The sequence below is a fragment of the Rosa chinensis genome, chromosome 4 (genome assembly GCF_002994745.2).
Source record: "Rosa chinensis cultivar Old Blush chromosome 4, RchiOBHm-V2, whole genome shotgun sequence".
NCBI lineage: Eukaryota > Viridiplantae > Streptophyta > Magnoliopsida > Rosales > Rosaceae > Rosa > Rosa chinensis.
The window spans coordinates 45,931,715-45,950,723 of record NC_037091.1 but is presented as its reverse complement, the minus strand read 5'-3'; the positions used below and the strand labels follow the sequence as shown (position 1 = coordinate 45,950,723).

General features: G+C 39.7%; 2 long non-coding RNA genes and 1 pseudogene across 2 annotated transcripts; all 3 read right to left on the bottom strand.

Moving 5' to 3' along the window:
• Positions 1–5,484: 5,484 nt before the first annotated feature.
• On the bottom strand, positions 5,485–5,969 carry LOC112196534. Its single transcript, XR_002935248.2, has 3 exons — positions 5,910–5,969; positions 5,709–5,806; positions 5,485–5,617 (listed from the first exon to the last, which is right to left on the bottom strand). It is a non-coding gene; the product is annotated as an uncharacterized LOC112196534 (long non-coding RNA).
• Positions 5,970–6,107: 138 nt separating this feature from the next.
• Positions 6,108–6,779, bottom strand: LOC121052894. Its single transcript, XR_005810164.1, has 3 exons — positions 6,715–6,779; positions 6,464–6,529; positions 6,108–6,163 (listed from the first exon to the last, which is right to left on the bottom strand). It is a non-coding gene; the product is annotated as an uncharacterized LOC121052894 (long non-coding RNA).
• Positions 6,780–7,147: 368 nt separating this feature from the next.
• LOC121052858 overlaps positions 7,148–19,009 on the bottom strand; it is a 32,267-nt pseudogene continuing 20,405 nt past the window's right edge.

Sequence of the window (19,009 nt, the reverse complement as noted above, 5' to 3'; positions counted from 1 at the left end):
CGCTGTAGCTTCCTCTTTCTGGACGGGCTAATCTCCACTGCCTTCCCCTTTTCCCTGGTGTACCATCTGCCTTCTTTGATGGGATTAGCTGCTGCAGGTGGTATATAGGGCTTGGTCAAAACATCTTTGCAGTCACTTCTGACCTTTTCCCGCTCTGGTTCTTTCGCGGTTGCTTTTAGTTCCAGGAATAAATTGGAATCTCTGGGAGGAGGTGGTGTCACTTTCTCCCGTTCCCTCGGGCTGGTAGGCTGATAGTTCCGCGATGGGGAAGTCCACTTGACTGGTGGTAGGGAACCAAAGCGAAATGTCTGCTCAACTTCCTCATGTGGCGTTTGGATACCACATTCCTCTTTACATCGCGAACAAAGAAACACAGGTGAGGCCTGGTTGGTTGTCGCAATTTTATCCTTAACAGGTGCCTCACCTGCGGCGGATTTATAACCCTGTTCGCTTGTGGCCAAATCCAGTGTCGGTTTCTGTTGCTGCTTTCTGTTCTAGTCTATGTTGACCATATTAACCCCAGTATCAGGGAAGGGGTCCACATCCACTAGTGCCATCGCGGTGACTGGAGCTTCGACCTGCAAGTTACCGTTATTAAGCCATACCTGAATTTGGTCCTTAAGTTTTACGCAGTCCGCAGTGTTGTGGTTCCACAGGTTATGGAACTTGCAGTATTTCTTTCCTTTCACCTGCTCTGGCCGCGGAAACGGCCCAAAATCAGTTTTTACCATCTTTGCAGCAATCATTTCGTCGAGAATCTCGTGCGCTTTGTTGGCATCGTAGGTATATGCCGTGAACTCCGGCTTAGTGAAAGCCATCGACTTGAGCTTAACAGGCTCCTTGGACATCTTCAACTGTTTCAAAGACGAGCTTTTCTTCCCAGTCAGTTCATAGGCAGCTATATCATTATCCTCATCCTCTTCATCGTCCTGGCTCACCTCTGGCGTACCACGGTGATAATAAGGGTCGTAAGTGGTCGGCTGGTAGCTCAGGGCCGCTACCGTACGGTGTTTACCGGGCACATACGTTCCTTTAGAAGCGTTCTTCCTTGCATCTGTCTCTCGAAGGAGATGCTCAAAACTGCCTACTTCTGTGATGAGTTCCCCCATCGACTGTATCATGCTGCTATGCTGCTTCTTTCTCTGCCGGGGTTCCAAGCCTTTAACCGCCAACTTGACCAACTCCTTCTCGGGCAGAATGACGTTCAGTTTGGCTTTCTGGATTTGAAAGCGCTGAAGATAAGAGACTGCTGATTCTGCGGGCTGTTGGGCCATCTGAGTAAGAGAGGCCAGATCTACCTCAGGCTCAATATTCCCAAAAGTTGCCCGGAAAAGTAGTTCCATCGCCGGCCAATCCGCCACTGTCCCTGGCCTAAGTTTAGAGAACCATCTAAAGGCAGCGCCGGATAGGGAGGTACCAAAGATCCTGCACTTGAGGACGTCATCGTTCTGATATTGGCCGCATTGCACCCTAAATCTGGCCAGATGAGTGGCCGCATCTTCCGTGTCTTCCCCTGAAAAAGTAGTAAAAATAATGTTCTTATAACCTCGAGGGAAAGGTGCGAGCATGATGTTTGGTGGGAAAGGTCCTTCGTACACTCCATCTGGCTGGGCCCTAGGGTTTGCCATTCTGATCATATCCTCTACCTCATCCCGTCTCACGTAATCCGGACCCGGAGGTGGAGGGGGTATCACCAAAGCTCGGTGAGCAGTTTGTTCAGGGGCTACCTGGTTTACTATTATTGATCCTTCCCCGCCATGTACAGTGCGGGTAGCCGTTTTTGGCGGGAGAGTCACTGCAGGAAGAATTTCTTCCTTTGACAGAGCGGTTATCTTGACCGGAGTGCCAGTTTGGTCGAGCGCATAATAGCTTCCTGGCAGTTCTTGATATGTTATTTCCGCTCCGTCACTGTCATACTGGACTAAAGTCGCAGGTTCTGACGCAGCTCCTGTACCTTTCGAGGCTTGATGCTTCCTGGCAGCCTGTCCACCTGATAAAGCAACCTTTTCCTTACTGCCAGGAATAACCAAGGCCTGCTCCTTGTTCTTCGATGGAGTAGTAGCAGCCATCGTCGACGAAGAACCGACGTTCTGGTTGGCCTTGTCGCGCTGATTTGGTGGCACGTACTTGCCTGAACCGGACGACTGGCCAAGAGAACCAAGGATGGTATTAGGGTCTCCTAAAGCCGTGTGCATCACCTCCTTCGCATGGTTCAATTCAGCTCTCTGCATAGCCACTTCAGTTGCCAAGTTGGCCCCCTCCTTGCGGAGATCAGCAATGTTCGATGTGGTTTGCTTGGAATGATCCGCTATAGCATTCAGAATTGTCTTATGACGCTCATCTTGTGCGGCAGCGATAGTTATAGCTTGCGCTTTCAAGGCGCTCTCTGTCTGTGTGACCTGCTGCCTGGTATTCTCCCCATAAAGAGTCATGCGCTGTTCAAACTCGCGGAGGAGCTTTTCTGATTTCGCGGTTTCTCTGGCTAGATCCGCGTCCATCTTCTTGCGATGGTTATCGACATTCTCCATAAGGATCGCGATAGTCTCATCGACGGTTGCTCCCTCCGGGATAGGCTTCGAAACAAAAGCCTCTTCCGCTTCCACTACAGCGTTGACAGTGGATGGATTAACAGGCTCGCTAGCCTGATTAGTGTTGACGCTCTGACCTTCAGTTGCGGTCAAGCGATTCTCACCTTGAGAAGTTGACATACTGGATGATTGAGTCTGAAGAGAGAATCGTTGCGTTACTTGTTCCTCAGATAGACCACGACAGTCCGCACGAGAATGCGATCTGTAGCTGGAGGTCTTATGCTTTGGGCAGCTAGCGTAGCCTTTTTGATAAGGGTTATTGCTGGGCTTCCCAATGGTTGCGTTCAGAAAGAAACCCTAGTTTGTTGTCCCACCGGGTGTGCCAAAATGTTTGGCTCCAAAACCAGCTGGTGTGCAAACAGTCTCTTTTGAGCGAGTGGTTGCGCAGGCGTGCCAGCACCGCGGGGTGCAGTCGTTGGGGTAGTCCCGTGACCTGACTTCTTTTCAAGCGCTGTGGACGAGGAGAGCACCAACCTCGTCACAGGGTTCTTTTCTTGCCTTTCGGAAAAGGACTTCTTGCCTTACGCGGGTAAGGGCTTTGGTTGTGGTCTCTTTGCGTTCACTGAATCGATACTCAACTTGAAAGCCGAGCAGAGCAATCACTGGGAAGTTTGAGAGGAACACGGGTTCGCTAAAGCGTGACTTTAGCTTCGCTGGGTGCGAGGGCGTTACCCTTGCTTCGCTGGAAGTAACAGTGGCGGTTGTGCTCGCAGTCGGCTCCTGGGGAGACTGGGACTGGAAGTACGGTCGCCGGGTTGAACTGGTGAGGCTGACAGTCGGCTCGCGAGGAGACTAGGACTGGCGGACGGTCACCGGGTTTCAACGAGGTTGGGGGTTTGCTCCGGGGAGGCTTTGTAATCGCTGGGATTGATTGATTCGAGAGAGAGAGGTCTTTTTTCTGTATCGTTTTTAGCCTCTATATATAGGCTACTGCAGATTCACTTTCCAAATAGGAATGGAATACTATATTTTAGGCCACAGTTATTGGCCTTGAATCAAATCAAAACTCTTAATAGTTTTGATATTATCGTAGGCGATAATTAATAATTATCCTCCTCTGTCGCCGCTAGAATGTAGGCAAGGATACGCACAGCGATAATTAATAATTATCCTCTTGCATCCAGCCCAACTGGTACCGGCCGCTAGAATGTAGGTAAGTATCGGCCAGAGAAACATTTTGCCTCTTAGAATCCTAGATGTGATCGCTGGATGCGAGCAGTAGGATACGCACGTATTAATTGCAAATATATCCTCACGCCCTTCTGAGCGCTCAAATCTTCATGCAATTAATGATGATATCTCCTTATGAGACACGGGATAAGCAGCATCACGACCCAAGTCCATGTAATCCCATTTTGGGCCGCAAGTATCGGCCCACTGGCTCAGACCCACTAAAGGATTTCGCCAAACTTACTTTTGGGCTCAAACACAACCATTATAGAGTCAGTAGAAAATTCACACAATAGTCCACACTAGACCACTAATTACACAATAGCACCATCACTAATTCACCATGAGAGACCACATATAACCAGTGCAGCACCAAAGCACACATTTGTCCTAGTTCACACGAAGGGTGTCGTAACTTGATATTTTACGTACTGAAACTAGTACTTCCGCAATTGTATCAAAATGTGGAGAATTAGAGGGAAAAACAAGAATGCCATCTAGTAGAATAGGAGTGATGAAGCCTAGGGATTGAGCTAGCACCATCATACCAAGCTCTCCATCAAGAGTTCAAGACTATGCTTGGCCAACTGGTTTTTTGCCAACTTGCCATGTTAGATTTACGATAAATGATATTCAAACTTGAAAGTTGTTTTTATTTTTTTTTATACTTTTAATTCTTTTTATTATTATTTTTCTTTCACATTGGATAAAAATTGAACTCTAGTCCTAACTCATTTTCCAAACCCCCTTCACCACTTTCCAAATCCTAATATAATATACGGAAACTAGTGCATTACAATAGAAGATAAATTATATGTAGTGTCGTTATCTCTGTCTCTCACTGTCTCTAATAAGGATGTGTTATCCACCAGTACGGAGCCACATCATTGTGATTTGTGAGAGAGCCAAAACTAATCTCATACAATCCACATATTGATATCTGAACGATAAAAAATGGCTACTATGCAACCAAATCTATTGGTTGATCTAAAGTTGGAGTCACATTAATCCTTGATCAAATCTTATATTGATATCTGAACGATAAAAAATGGCTACTATGCAACCAAATCTATTGGTTGATCTAAAGTTGGAGTCACAATCCTTAATCAAATCTTTGAAAGGTACTTCAAACACTTGAAATTTGGTTAATGAAAATAAAACAGCAACAAAATTACAGAACAAAACAATTTAGAAATTTGGTTGCAATTCACAACCTTCTCCAAGATTTTCTTAACTCATTTTGGAGGATATAACCACCCAAAATTAGAATATTTGAAAAGTGTTTTCTTAATCCAACAGTCCAACACAGATTTTTCTTAAGCAACTAAGCAATTACTCTTCCATAAACATAGAATGATTGAAAAGTGCACAGAAAGAAAGCAACTCTCTTTGGAGTTTGGAATATGAGCACAGAGCATCTCCAAAGATCAGAATCTGAAGTCAGGGCCGACATCCATTGCCCAAGCAAACTTTCTCAAGAGGGACTTTGGAAATACCTGTGTCAATAGTTCAATACCAAACGGTCAAGTTAACTTGCTCGCACCAGCTCATTCAGTAGATTGCTAAGTCTTATAACAATCATCACCATCAATAATTTTTGTATAGATCCACATGTTTCATTCGACCAATTGAAGCATGTATATCTATTGGTAATACTATTGGTTTTAATAAGACAATGAGAGTTTGACTCACACTGTCAATGGGTACTCCATGTCTCCTGCACCATGCAACAGTGATTCTAGGATCAATCATTGTGGCTGTTAGCAATTTATTCACTATTTCGATGTCCTCATTGACTGATAATAACCCTTTTGATACTTGTAATCCAATTAGTCATTTGAGCTATATACCGCTCTAACCTGTATAAAATGAAAAATTGCAATGAGCCACCATAGCATCCACACAAGATTTTTAGTTGGTGCAAATTAAAGAACAAACGAGTGAAATTACTCTTCTTGAGACGAGTCACTCTTTCGTTTTCCATAAGAATCTCTCGCTGGGGACTCCGGACGCTTCTTCTTCTACCCAGTCCAAGTATGCTTTCAGCTCTGTCAAAATGTCGTACATCGCAAACAGAACTGGACACGCATTTCAGTCAACAATATTATTAAGTTTTCACACATGAGCATCAGATAAATTTTCATTCATTACCAGGAGCTCGTAAATCTTCAGCATTAACCTAGGTCTTTGTGCACTATCAGTCTTTGAGATACTGCATGCGCAGATAATTACAAGTGATATATAGCAACCTGCAAAGTGAAATGGCAACAGTTAAGCATCGATCCCGCAAAATTGAGAGAACAGTACAACTAGTTCAGTGCACATTCTCCAGGGATTGCTACCTCCTTGTTTGCACGGGCATAAACATCAAGTTTCTCTGAAACATCTCATCTATAGTCCCCTTGCTCAACAGCCATAAGATCAAAGAGAACAGGAATATTAAGAATCACTATAACAGGAGACTGAAACAGGTAGATGACAAGGAAAGGCATGCATGGCCACAAGAAACTAAAGAAGACAATTAGATTGGTAAAGGTGTTACAAGTCATGGACTATCTAAGATCTCCCGTATTAATCTCAATACTAAAATATTCAAAGATGTTACTGTTTTTATTCCCTCTTCCATTACCTTAATTAATTACCGTTTTTATTTTTAATCATGAGAGCCTAAGGATGCCAATAGTCCCAGATAATTAAGGTCATACCTGAAGCTCACCAATCTTCTCCATTAAGCTATCAAATTGTGCACTATAGGATCTTGTGATATTGCGCTTATGATTAGAGATGATATCAACGTGAAATGTAATTAAGAAAGGTGTTAAAAGTCACAGAGCTAAGCAATCCCCTACCTTACATATAATAGCATACAAAAGAGGTTATATATTGTATTCTATGTTGAGATGTTTCAACTTTCAAGCATAAAGAACTCAGGAAGTCAAGCAGATAGGTCCATTACCTGAAGCTCACCAATCTTCTCCATTATCCTAGACATTTGTGCACTATGAGGCTCTTCGATATCACGCTGATGACTACAAACCATTTCAACCTGCAAAGAGAATACCAACAATTATAGATGCCATCAAGTAACAGATACCATTGTTTAGTGTATGACTAGCTCATTTAAAATTCGTAATTGACTGTCTTCCACCTCCTTGGTTGCTGATATATGACCCTCGATAGTTTTCTTGTTCAACTGTCAAAAGGACAAAGGAAACAAGAAAGTAAGAATCGCTACAACAGGGGGATGATGACATACGATTTAAGACCATATATTGGAAGAGCAAAGATATGTGACAAAAAAAATTAACCAACATATAACAGCTGATATTAATTAAGCACAGCCAAACATACAAGGTTCAAAATAGTGATGGCAGCACTAAGTCACTAACTTATTGTTTTATCCAATGTGATAGACACATTGTATGCACGGCTGCATGCAATACTTCCGCTGTAAGGCCGGACATCAGTGCCTTTAAATATGCATTCAATTTACGGGTGTCCAACTTGTCAAACAGTTCGTCACTGCTACACTTACGTGAAACAAAAAAAAAGTTTTCATAGATTTGCATCAAGGTTTCAATTAATCACCACAGAAAATGAAATATCCTAAAATTAGAAAACCATCTGCTCACCAGCCTGAAATATTACAATTGCCTCATAAACAGGAAGATCAACTTCAACAGCATTTTTATATCTGATTAAATCTTTACCGAGGAAGCTAAACTAGTTTTTATCAAAAACGTAGTTTACTAGTCATAGTGTAAATTCACAGTACCATAAAAAATTCAGTCTAATTCCTGTAAAGCATGGCCTTACCTCTAACAAGATAGGGGATATTGCTTTTACATTCTCTACTTTTAATCTGCGGCAAACTGACAATATCAGTTTCATCATCATCCTCATCAACCTGCAGGCAAGGAAAGTCAAGCATGCATAAACCACTCTGTTGCTGTCAACTTTTTTGAGCAAAAATGGTTCGAAAGTCAAATTATCTCCCTCTCTCTCCACAATTGAAAATTAGCTACCAAGATCCTAATACTCGATTCTGTTGATACTAGAGAGTGGATTTAGCCTACATCAGATCCCATGAGAACCTTGTTCAAAAACAGTAAGACTCTTAAAATTGAATGCCAATTGCTTTTCTTTATGTTAAAAGCATAAGTTTCATATTCAAACTATGAGAAAAAAACACCGTAACTTTGGAACATATATTGCAGATGGGATATCCAGATTACGCTAAGTAGAAGTGAAAAATATCAAAGGTAAAGATAACTTCTTTTCTGATACCATCAACGAGAGCCCACTTATACTTCAGCTGTTGTTTCAAGTCCTCTTGCTTGACGGCTTTCTTCTCCTGCGTCAACATAAATTCCTTAACATTTTCATAGACACACAATACAAAGCAATATTCAACGAAAGCTGAATACAACTCCAAAGAGTACGTGAAAGCAGCATAACTTGCTCCCCATTATAAAACCAGGGACTGGTTTGGTTTGTAAAGGAACTCATTGAGTTGACTCTATTCTATGTCAAATTATGCATATAAAATACATAATAGAGGCACCAACTTACTTTGTCACTCCTCTGTTTCTTCTTCTGCAATTCATTTCGATACCAATCATATATCGGAGTGAAATCACAACCACCCAAGTCCTGAATGAAATGGTCATTGCCAAGCAACTTACATTAATCGTTCCAGAAGTTGTCTCTGAATGTTTGTTCCTTCACATAATCTGAGTCTCTCATCTTCGCATACATTGTCGCAATAAAAGCTTTAGCATAAAAACTTGAGTAATGAAGAAACCGGAGTATAACGAGCAGTAGACAGAGAAAGACCTCCTCTTGTTCAGGAGTCAAGTTGACTGGCCTCCCATTGTAAAGCATGTTTAATTACCCCATGAGGCCTTGTATGGAGGTGGGAAAAGGAAAACATTGTGAACTAAACTAGTCCATCTTTGCTGCCTATCATTAGTAAAATGCAGCATTTTGGCTGATACCTCACACCATAAGTCAAGTTCACGATGGAAGTAATGGGCAGAGCTATTCACCATCAACAAGCATTTTAAAGCAGAACCCAGATTTCTGTTAGGCTGTTGCAGTTAAATTACAAAAATAAAATATGGCAATGAATTCTAATGGCGAAACCCTAGAATTTCTAATCACCGTAATCACAGAAGCAATCGGAGATATTGAGCAAAATACAGTGATGAGGGATCAAACCCTAATGGGGCGAGAAGCGAAACACGGAAGGTTTAGACAAGGCCAGTCCTGAGATTTCCGGGGCTCTAGGTCGAAAAAAATATTAGGGGGTCCCTAACTTCACATATATCCACCTGAACAAGAAGTCAAGGGCATAAAAGATTAGAGCAAGTGCACCCGTAGTCAAGAAAAGGCAAAGTCGAGAAGTCAAGAATTCGACCAGTCAAGTTACTATTCACTGCCACTGGACATAGGTTTACACCCGTTGTTTTTCTTGCCCGGTCAACACTGTTCATTATTATATAATTTTAGGGGGGTCTCGAAAATCGACTTTTTACACATACATAATTTGGGAAAACTTCCTTCATGAAAGTTATAGAGATCGTCGATACGATCTCGTGCATACATGGAACGCAATATTCGGAGTTCGTATGAATTTATTATGAATTTTTGAAATCTGAAAATTTTCTATAAATAGCAACAAAAAAAAAAAATTTCTTCAAAGGACGAAAATTTTTCTTTTTTGCATTCCCCCCCCCCGGTTCTCTCTCTCTCGCAGCTGCTCAGAAACAAAGACCCAACACATGAAAAAGGCCGAACAAGAACTTAATGTCTAACAAATCCTACTCTTGGTTTGTTTTATGAATCTTTCATCTCTTCCTTTTCACTTCCGTTCCTTAATCACAACCCTCATCCACTACAGTCGTCAAAAACACCTCCAAGACGGCAAAGCTGCACCAGACCTGTCGGGTTTCGTCCGACCCGACCCGGATTGTTCTCCGTTCTCCGGCGTCCTCCGGCCAAGGACCCGGCCCCCCCGAGCTCGCCTCACCTACTCCGGCCGCTCCGTGGCGTCAGCCCACGCAGACGCTGCCCCAGGCCGAGATCGAAGCAACCCAGGCGGGTTTGCTTGCTGTTACTGCTTCAGTTCCACGATGGTGCTGCCCCCAAGGTCGGCTCACCTCTTCTCTCTCCGCAGACGTCACCCACGTTTGGGTGTGGGCCGAGCTGGCACAGACCTTGGCTGGGCAAGGAAAATGTCATCCTCTTGCCTTTTTTCTTGACTGAAGTCAAGAAACTTCTGACTTTGCCCGGTCAAGGTTCTGTTGGTGGAAGATGGGTTTTGTTCTTGCCCGGTCACCACCTCAGCAAATTCTGACTTTGCCCGGTTAAAGAGTAACCGGTGGACTTGCTCTTAACAATGCAGTGAATTACAAGAAGTTGTAAAATCTTAAATATACCCAATTTGAACAAAATTTCAACGCATTCATAACAAATATATTATCCTCTATTAAACTTCAATATACCCAACATATAGATTATGGAAAGAAAATATACTTCTATGCAAACAATTAGAGAGTCCAGAACTAAACCAATCATGAAGAATAGTACCCTAATTAAACACATCAAGTACCCAAAACCAAAATGCAAACCAATGCAGGCCACACGAAGAAGATCAATACTCCATTTATCTTAAACTCAGAATAATGTAGGCCTAAAGCATCAACTGATCAACATCGAACATGAACTCATGAGAAGTTTCTTATCTTGACTCATAATTAATCTTATTTCCCTTTCTGAATATGAATTCAAGCTTAAATTTTAAAAACAAATCAACATTTTCTATATTCATCATAGTTCAGGTGAATGAACTAATAATAATAATAATAAATAAATAAAATTGACCCCAAAATCTAATAGAAAATTACATAGTAGCACATGACCAAAGATGTAAACACAGAAAACCCACTTTCGAAAAGATTTATACAAATAAGAACATGAGCACAGACCTAAAAGTCAAATAATACAAGCCTGACTCCCAATTTTAATAGAAAATGACCAAAATGCTCAGTTTAATGAAATATTTACGCGTATGCCACTGTCAGTACCAACACTCCAAAACATTCCAACTCTTCTTCTTAACTCCACCTGATTGACCATTGCTATACAAACTCCACTACCCAACACGTGTCCACATCTCATTGGAGAAAGCCCATTGATTAGCTCCCACTTTAAAAGGCGGTGCTTGCTTCCCAGTCGTTGTTTTCAACCTTTGGGCTCAACGCCGAGAAGTCCTCTCTCTTTCTCACGCGCTCGCCGGCAATTGAGCATCATGGCAATCCCTGCTGCTTCTGTACAGCGAAGGCGCCGACGACGGCGACGAGCATGTCGTCAATGGCGTCGACGATCAGAGCCTACTCCATGCCCATGATTCTCTTCATCATCGCCATGTATTTCCAACTGTCTGTTATTCCCTGCTTGCAATTATGAATTAGGTGCTGGGTTTCTGTGGTGGGTGTTATCTGCCATCGTGCTTTATCTGCTTAGTAAGCTCTACATGCACACCACGTACCCATGGTTTTGCAAAAGGAAAAAATGATAATTATCCGTACATGAGCTCATTATCTAATGCCACAGCATGGTATACTTGTCATTGTCTAATGCTACACATTATACTTGTCCGCCAATGCTCAAGTAACACATATAGCCACAAATTGATTTACACGTGCTCCACCACATATTGATTTTTTTTTTTTTAATGACATTCCATTACATATTGATTTGTACATGCTCCGCTATACATATTTAAGAATGTGGGTGATATACATAGCCATTTTGTCAGTTTATTCACTACCTACGGCATGCAAGATGTCTCTAGAGCAAGTATGCTTAGTTTTCATTCATATGCATAGGATCATCAAGATAGACACAAATCTACATTTTTTGATTCTCCAATTGGTCTAGATGAGCATGACTGCAGCGAGTGCAGTAGCAAAATTAGGTGATGCCGAATGCAGTAGCAGAATACGAGTACAAGTGCAGTAATAGGACTGGACGAGTATGAGTGCAGCGAGTGCAGTAGCAGGATTGGACGAGTGCAATAGCATGATTAGGCGATGTCGAGTGCAGTAGTGGAACACGAGTACAAGTGCAATAGTAGAATCGGACAAGTATGAGTGCAATAGCAGGATTAGGCGATGACGAGTGCAGTAGCAGAACTGGACGAGTATGAATGCAGCGAGAGCAATAGCAGGATTGGACGAGTACAGTAGCAGGATTAGGCGATGGCGAGATTATTCTTAGAAAAAAAAAGGTAACATAAAGGGATTAGAAGTTAAAATAAGTAGTTAAGGGTGAAAAAGCAAATTAACTCATGACATGTGGCAAGTGGAGGAAAGATTGTCCTTATTTGTAAGATTTAGTCCTTATAAAATGGATTAGAAGTCAAAATAAGTAATTAAGGGTAAAAAAGTAAATTAACTAATGACATGTGACAAGTGGAGAGCATATTGTCCTTACTTGTAAGATTTAGTCCTTATATGTTTAATTCAATCTTTAAATGATGTATTTGTTAAATAATTTTTTGTCAATAACTTATATGTAATTTGTTAAAAATCTAAATCACTGAAAAGTAAAAGATAATTTGAATTTGCTAAGAGATACTTACCCAACAAAATTGCTATTTGTTACTTTTAAGAAATTATAAATTCAATCGTTCTTTCCTTCTTGTCAACAGAATTCCTAAGTCTGCCAGACATTCAGAAAATTAAAAGATGAAGAACAAGAAAATTACATAATAGCAGATGATGATGACGACGACTAACAACGATGATTTGATGATCCTGCCAATTAGTTGAGATTTTAGAATTGGAATTGTGGAGGTGGGAGGCTTGAAGAAGAACTGAGAGGGTTTTGTAGTAGAGTCGTAGAGAACAACGACAGTGACTAATATTGAGGTTAGGGCCCGTTTAGAGGCTCTTACACATACGTCAACAAGAACTGAATTGGCCGGGTGTGCAGGTTTTCGTTCTCTAAAATGTTTAGGGCAAATACAAAATTATATGATTGAGGTTAGTGAGAGGCTTGGAGCACAAGTTTTATAGAAAGGAACAAAAAAAGAATTGGGCAGCTCACTCAGTTGCATCCCATGCAAAAAGTTGTGCTTGGCGAGGGAGTCCACACATGTGTGCCTCTTCTCAAGCTATTGATTTAGATGCAAACTCCTCTTTTCATCATTAAAGTACGAGCAGTTTTTTTGGACAAAGGTATTTGGACTAGGGCAAGGGGAAGATAGCCCACAAGCCCAGGAACATTATGAACTATATGTAGCCCGCAGGAACCCAAACATCTAAGTTCAATGCTCATGTTGGCTCAATGCTTTTCATTTTGAAAGTTCGCAGGCATCTAGTAGTTGGGCCTTTTAATGACCAAAACTCTTTAGAAGCTGACACTTTCAGTAGCATCACATAGATCTCGCAGGACTCTAGTACTCAGCAACCTACCAATTGGGAATTTGTGAGTGTTAGGGCTCGAACTTGAGCGTTTTTATTCATACATCTAAAATTAATATTTATACTTCTTCTTTTTTCGATTTTTAAACTTATTCTGTCGGCTGTTGTGGGCTTGAAGTCTTGAACAAGCCATAACCTACTTAGAAATTTACTTGGAAACATTCTCAAATCATACGAATAGATTATAGGAAAAGTGCTTTACAAAAGTGCCTTTTCATTTGCATTTTGGAACCAGTAGTTTTTTCTTTGACCTCTAACTAAAGCATGCTTGTTCTTAAAAAAAAAAAAAAAAACATGCTTGTGCAGATTTTTTAAGCTTTCGTTATCCTTTTTTTTTTTTTTTTTTAACCTTTTCTTTTTAGGTATGATTTTTATCATCATTTCTGGAAATCTTGATCAAGTAGTAGAACGAAAGTTTTTCAATCTCAACATCGAAAGAAAAAGTTGTGGGAACTTTCTGTTGCTAAGACGCTGATATGAATTCTTTTAGTGCAGTTTACTTCCTCTCCATGAAGTTTAACATCACTTTCAAAAGAAAATTTTGTCTAGCTTGCATTCTAAAACCTGGGTTAGATGCATTGCCATCATTAGCAGCAATACCACTCTTTCTCTCAGTAGACGTGCACTTATGCCATGGATTTGCTCAATTCAACGGCTGAAGGATGGGAGTGGAAAAAGGACTACGTGGCTGCTTGCTATTGATTGAGAGCCTCTATTTTGGAACCTTGAGTATGGTGTAGATTTTATGGGCTAAAGAGCATTTCTAACAGATTCTATCTTGACTCATTAGCTATTTTGAAAAATATGTTTACATTTTTATTAGTTTTAGCAGCTGCACCAGACTCCTAAGTAGCTATTTTAACTTTTAGCTATCTTGCTCCTAAATATAGAGAGCGAGATGAGGCTCTCTATTATTTTTATAACTTTAGAACATTTCTTTTAAGTCATTCTATATAATTATAACTATATTTAAACTATATTTTCATTCAATAAATAATGTAAATTCAAATTTAACTAAAATAGAGAGAACTGATACTTACAGATGTATTTCTAAAGTATTGGCTAGCCAAAATGATTTTTTTAGCTACTTTAGCTAAAATTTAAAGATGCTTTAAGGGTGTTTTTAGAAAACTAGGGAGGTTGACTTAGCATATTGGGTATTTAAAAAAGTAAGCTAGAGGTCTAATAAATAGAAATATCTAAAAATGTCAGTTTTAGAGGTATCAATAGAAGCAACCATAGAATGTTCCCCTTTGGACTGAGTTTGACATAAAAGAAACTGAGTTACTTACTAAGATACAATTTGTAAAGGACAAGTCAATTTGACAGCTGAGAATAAATGTATATTTTAAAGCTGTTTTTTTTTTTTTTGAGAAGATGATAATTTCATCAACTTATTCATGGCCAGAAGGCACGTACATCATATGCTGTCTTACACCATATAATACCTAGATGGTCTAAGCTACTAAACACATGACATGTAACCCTCACTGGTGAACAAAGTTAGAACAATTTTAGACCTAGCCATATGAAGACAAATCTAACACTACCTAAATCGTTACTACAGTAAATCTAATCTCCTGGAGACTGCAATTGGTGTACAATTAGAGACACTAAACTTAAATAGAAACAGACTTGAAGCCCCAAATGCTTGGTACAGAGAAATAGAAAGCTTAGAGCTTCTCTTTGCCCTTATCTATAGGGCTACCTTCCTAAACAGCATCAACAATGAGGTAAGTGAGAAGCAAAAGAGCTGCACCCACTTTCTTTTGAACCTGGAAACCCTTGTCGAACACCCAAATGTGAAGGTTGAAAGCAGATGGATCAACAATTTGGCGTGTTAGAGGTTTCACGAGGAGAAAAACCTGAGAAGAAAGATGAACAGGGCCACCCCCAATCTTGCTAACATTAGGAACACCATCACCCTCTGCTAAAGCAAGGGATGCGCAAAACTCGCGGTCACATCTTCATGGGAAGCCATAGGATCAAAGAGAAGAAGCAAGGATGTAGTCTTGCAGGCTACAACTAGGGTTGAGAGAAAAAAGCTCTCCTAGGGTTATTTTTTTATCATATGTATATTTTAAAGTTGTTGTAATGTTAGGCTATGAATTTAATACATGTTGCTTAGATATATTTGTCTCTCAGAATCTCTTAAAAATGTATCTTAGCGAGCAGAATTGAAAACTAGCTCAGAATTTTATGCTCTTTGCCACAAGTGAGGGAAAATCCACATTCATAAACTTTACTCTACTAACTATTTTACTTCTTCTGACCATGAAAAAGTAGTTGAAAAGTGTTAGAAGTTATACTATAATTTGCATGTTAGGATTGTTGTAATAGTCGTATCATAATTTAGGACTGAAACAGTATATCTATCCTAATGTCTGCAAATTTACATGAACAAAATCAACTATGACAAATATAGGACTGATATATTATTCTGATCCTAAGTTAGCATGCGTAAATCACTGCAATCCTATAACACAATAAGCACATATATATATATATATATATATATATATATATAGCAGTATACGATATAAATTGAAATAAAAGACAAAGGGTGTGCAAAGATACTAACTAGTTCCACTGCCTCCTTCTATTGTTCTTCTCCTAGATCCACCCTTGATCTCAGATTGTTAATGGGACAATTTGATTGAGGTTTGGTGTTCTAGCAGGGATCAATGTAGGCTTTGTTTATCCTTTATATCAGACAAAACAGTTATGTAGTTCCATCCATTAAGAAACTGCTGCATAACTTTCTTATCCTTGTCAGATTGGATTGATATTGATAACCACACCGTTTGAAATTCAAATTCAAACAGATTTCAATATATATATATATAAAACTATTTTCGATAACAAGTTTATATATACAACGTATTAGTATTTATTTGAACTCTAAACTTCTCAAAAATATCAGCTTAACTAGACAATGCCGATGTCTAGTTTTAATGAGGCTTTACAAAAAGTTCTTAACTGTTTTTATAGCTTTTAAACCCCTAACTTGAGGTCAGTGATTCGCTGGATCGACCAATTACATGACAAGAAAGTACACTTAGGATGGTATACTCTTTTTTTCAAACAATGATAGTGTGAATATGAAATTTAAAATTTTAATAGCTTATACAAAACAATTAAATTAAAAAAAATGATCGACAACGATCTAACTAATCATCTCTATCTTTGAATTCTGGAGTTCTATAGATGAATCTGTTTCACAAAGAGTTTGTTGTTTGATCGGTTCATAAAGCTCTCTACAATAGAACAAGCTTAATGTACACAAACAGTAACCAAGCCCCCCCTCCACATATCGGCCAATTACATGACAAGAAAGCACACTCAGGATGGTATACTCTTTTTTTCAAACAATATATGATAGTAAGGGTGGTATGAATGTGAAATTTAAAATTTTACGAGCTTATACTAAACAATTAAGCAAAAAAGTTATCGACAATGATCTAATTCATCATCTCTGTCTCTGAATTCTCGAGTCCTATAAATGAATCGGTTCTAAAGAGTTTGTTTTGATTGGATCTAGAACAAGCTTAATATCGTGTTTAGGCGGCCTGTAGTTCATAGCTTAATGTACACTAACGGTAATTAGCTGGATCGACCAATTACATGACAGGATAGTACACTTAGAATGGTACGCTCTTTTTTTCAAACAATGATAGTAGGGGCAGTATGAATATGAAATTTAAAATTTTACGAGTTTATATAAAACAATTAAATAAAAAAATGATCGACAATGACCTAATTAATCATCTCTATCTCTGAATTCTGGAGTCCAATAAATGAATCTGTTTCATAAAGAGTTTGTTATTTGATCGGTTCACAAAGCTCTCTTCAATAGAACAAGCTTAATATACACTAATGGTAACCAAGCCCCCCTCCACAGATCAGCCAATTACATGATAGGAAGGCACACTCAGGATGGTATACTTTTTTTTTTTTTTTTTTCAAACAATGATAGTCGTGGTGGTATGAATATGATTTAAAATTTTACGAGCTTATACAAAACAATTAAGTAAAAAAATTATCAACAATGATCTAATTAATCATCTCTATCTCTGAATTCCCGAGTCCTATAAATGAATTAGTTCCATAAAGAGTTTGTTTTGATCGGATCTAGAACATGCTTAATGTACACTAATGGTAATTTGCTAGATCGGCCAATTACATGACAGGAAAGTACACTTAGGCTTAGTTTGGGATTGCTGTGCTGTGAGAGGAAGCACTTCCGAACTTGCTGTGAGATGAAGCACTTCCAAACTTGCTATGAGAAGAAGCAGCTGAGTGTTTGGTAAAATGTTTTTAAAAGTGTTGTGAGAACAAAAAGCAATTTCTAAGTGTATGGTAAGTTGCAAGAAAAAAGTGTTTTGTCTGGGTATAATTACCAAAATGGTCATACATGTTAATACACTAGGCTCATTACTCATCTCATCATCTCCTTTTTGTACTGTACTAGTAAAATCAAACCAAGCAACAACCTTGTTAATTAACTCAAGGGCTTGTGAGACATTCTTCCCATGAACTCTGCAATTTATATTTTGCCATAAAAACCTAGCAATGACTGCAAACCATTCTAGCTCCCAATCTTTAGCAACAGTTGCAACATGATTAAAAAGCTCCATGAAATTTCGTTATTTCCCGACTTTGCAGACATCCACCAAGAAGTATTTTTCCACACATCAGTAGCTACTTTACAGTCCCACAAACAATGAATAGCAATCTCTTCCCTGAAACCACAACTCTCACAACTTGCACTAGACCCAATCTTTCGATAGAACAAGACATGTGAGCCCTGGAAAATTTATCGAGCTTAATTGAGATAATTTGATAATTATTTATTTACGATCTCAAAAAATTATTAATGGTGCTCGGAAATATTTTTCAGAATTTTTCACTGGGTGAAATTCTTGATTTAAGGGTTTGAGAATAACGTACACGACACAACGAGTCCGTGAGAATTTTCAGAGAATTTTTCGGATATCCGAGCTAATTTTTACTAATTTTGGAAGTTTTGGGGATTAAAGAAATTATTAAAGGAAAATAGAAAATCAGGAGGAGCGATCTAAGCCGTTCACTTTTTCCACCGACTGATCTTGGCCATTAGATGTTGTTTAAAAGGGGATGGACCTGATCAAATCGATCTAGAAGGCTCGGGAAGGGATCAGAGCCTCTGACCCGCAACGCGACCCGACGACCCGAAAACGAGATTCGGAGGGAACTCCTCCGTCCGGCCATATCTTGGCGGCGCACTACCGGCGTTCGACTCCTCTTCTCAGCGCTGACACGTCTATGGTGATGGATCGTCCATGCAAGGACCTGAGAGAGATTTGAAGCTTGGAAGCTTGAAGCTTTTCCAGCGACTCCGGTCACCGTTGTCGATGCTTGAGGTATAGAAATTGATCTTCTCTTCACGCTCTACATGATAGTACACCTAATTTTCGATTTCGCATGAGTTATGATCGAATGTGATTTTTGGTTGCTTTGGGTGCCGACGGAGCTCACTGTGCATGGCAGTTTTCTAGGCTTCGTGGTTTGATTTCGACGTTGATGATCATCCTAGAGCAAGAAACCGGGCTTGGTAGTGCTCAATTTTAGAATCTATGTAGTGGAGTGCAAACTCGAGTGGAATTGGAGGGTAGCAGGGTGTTGGCTTCGAAGTTAGAAAACATCCTGTTCAGTGATCGTGTTCAAAGCTACACACAGTAGCAATAATCGTTATTAACACAAGTAAAGGTAAATTTCATT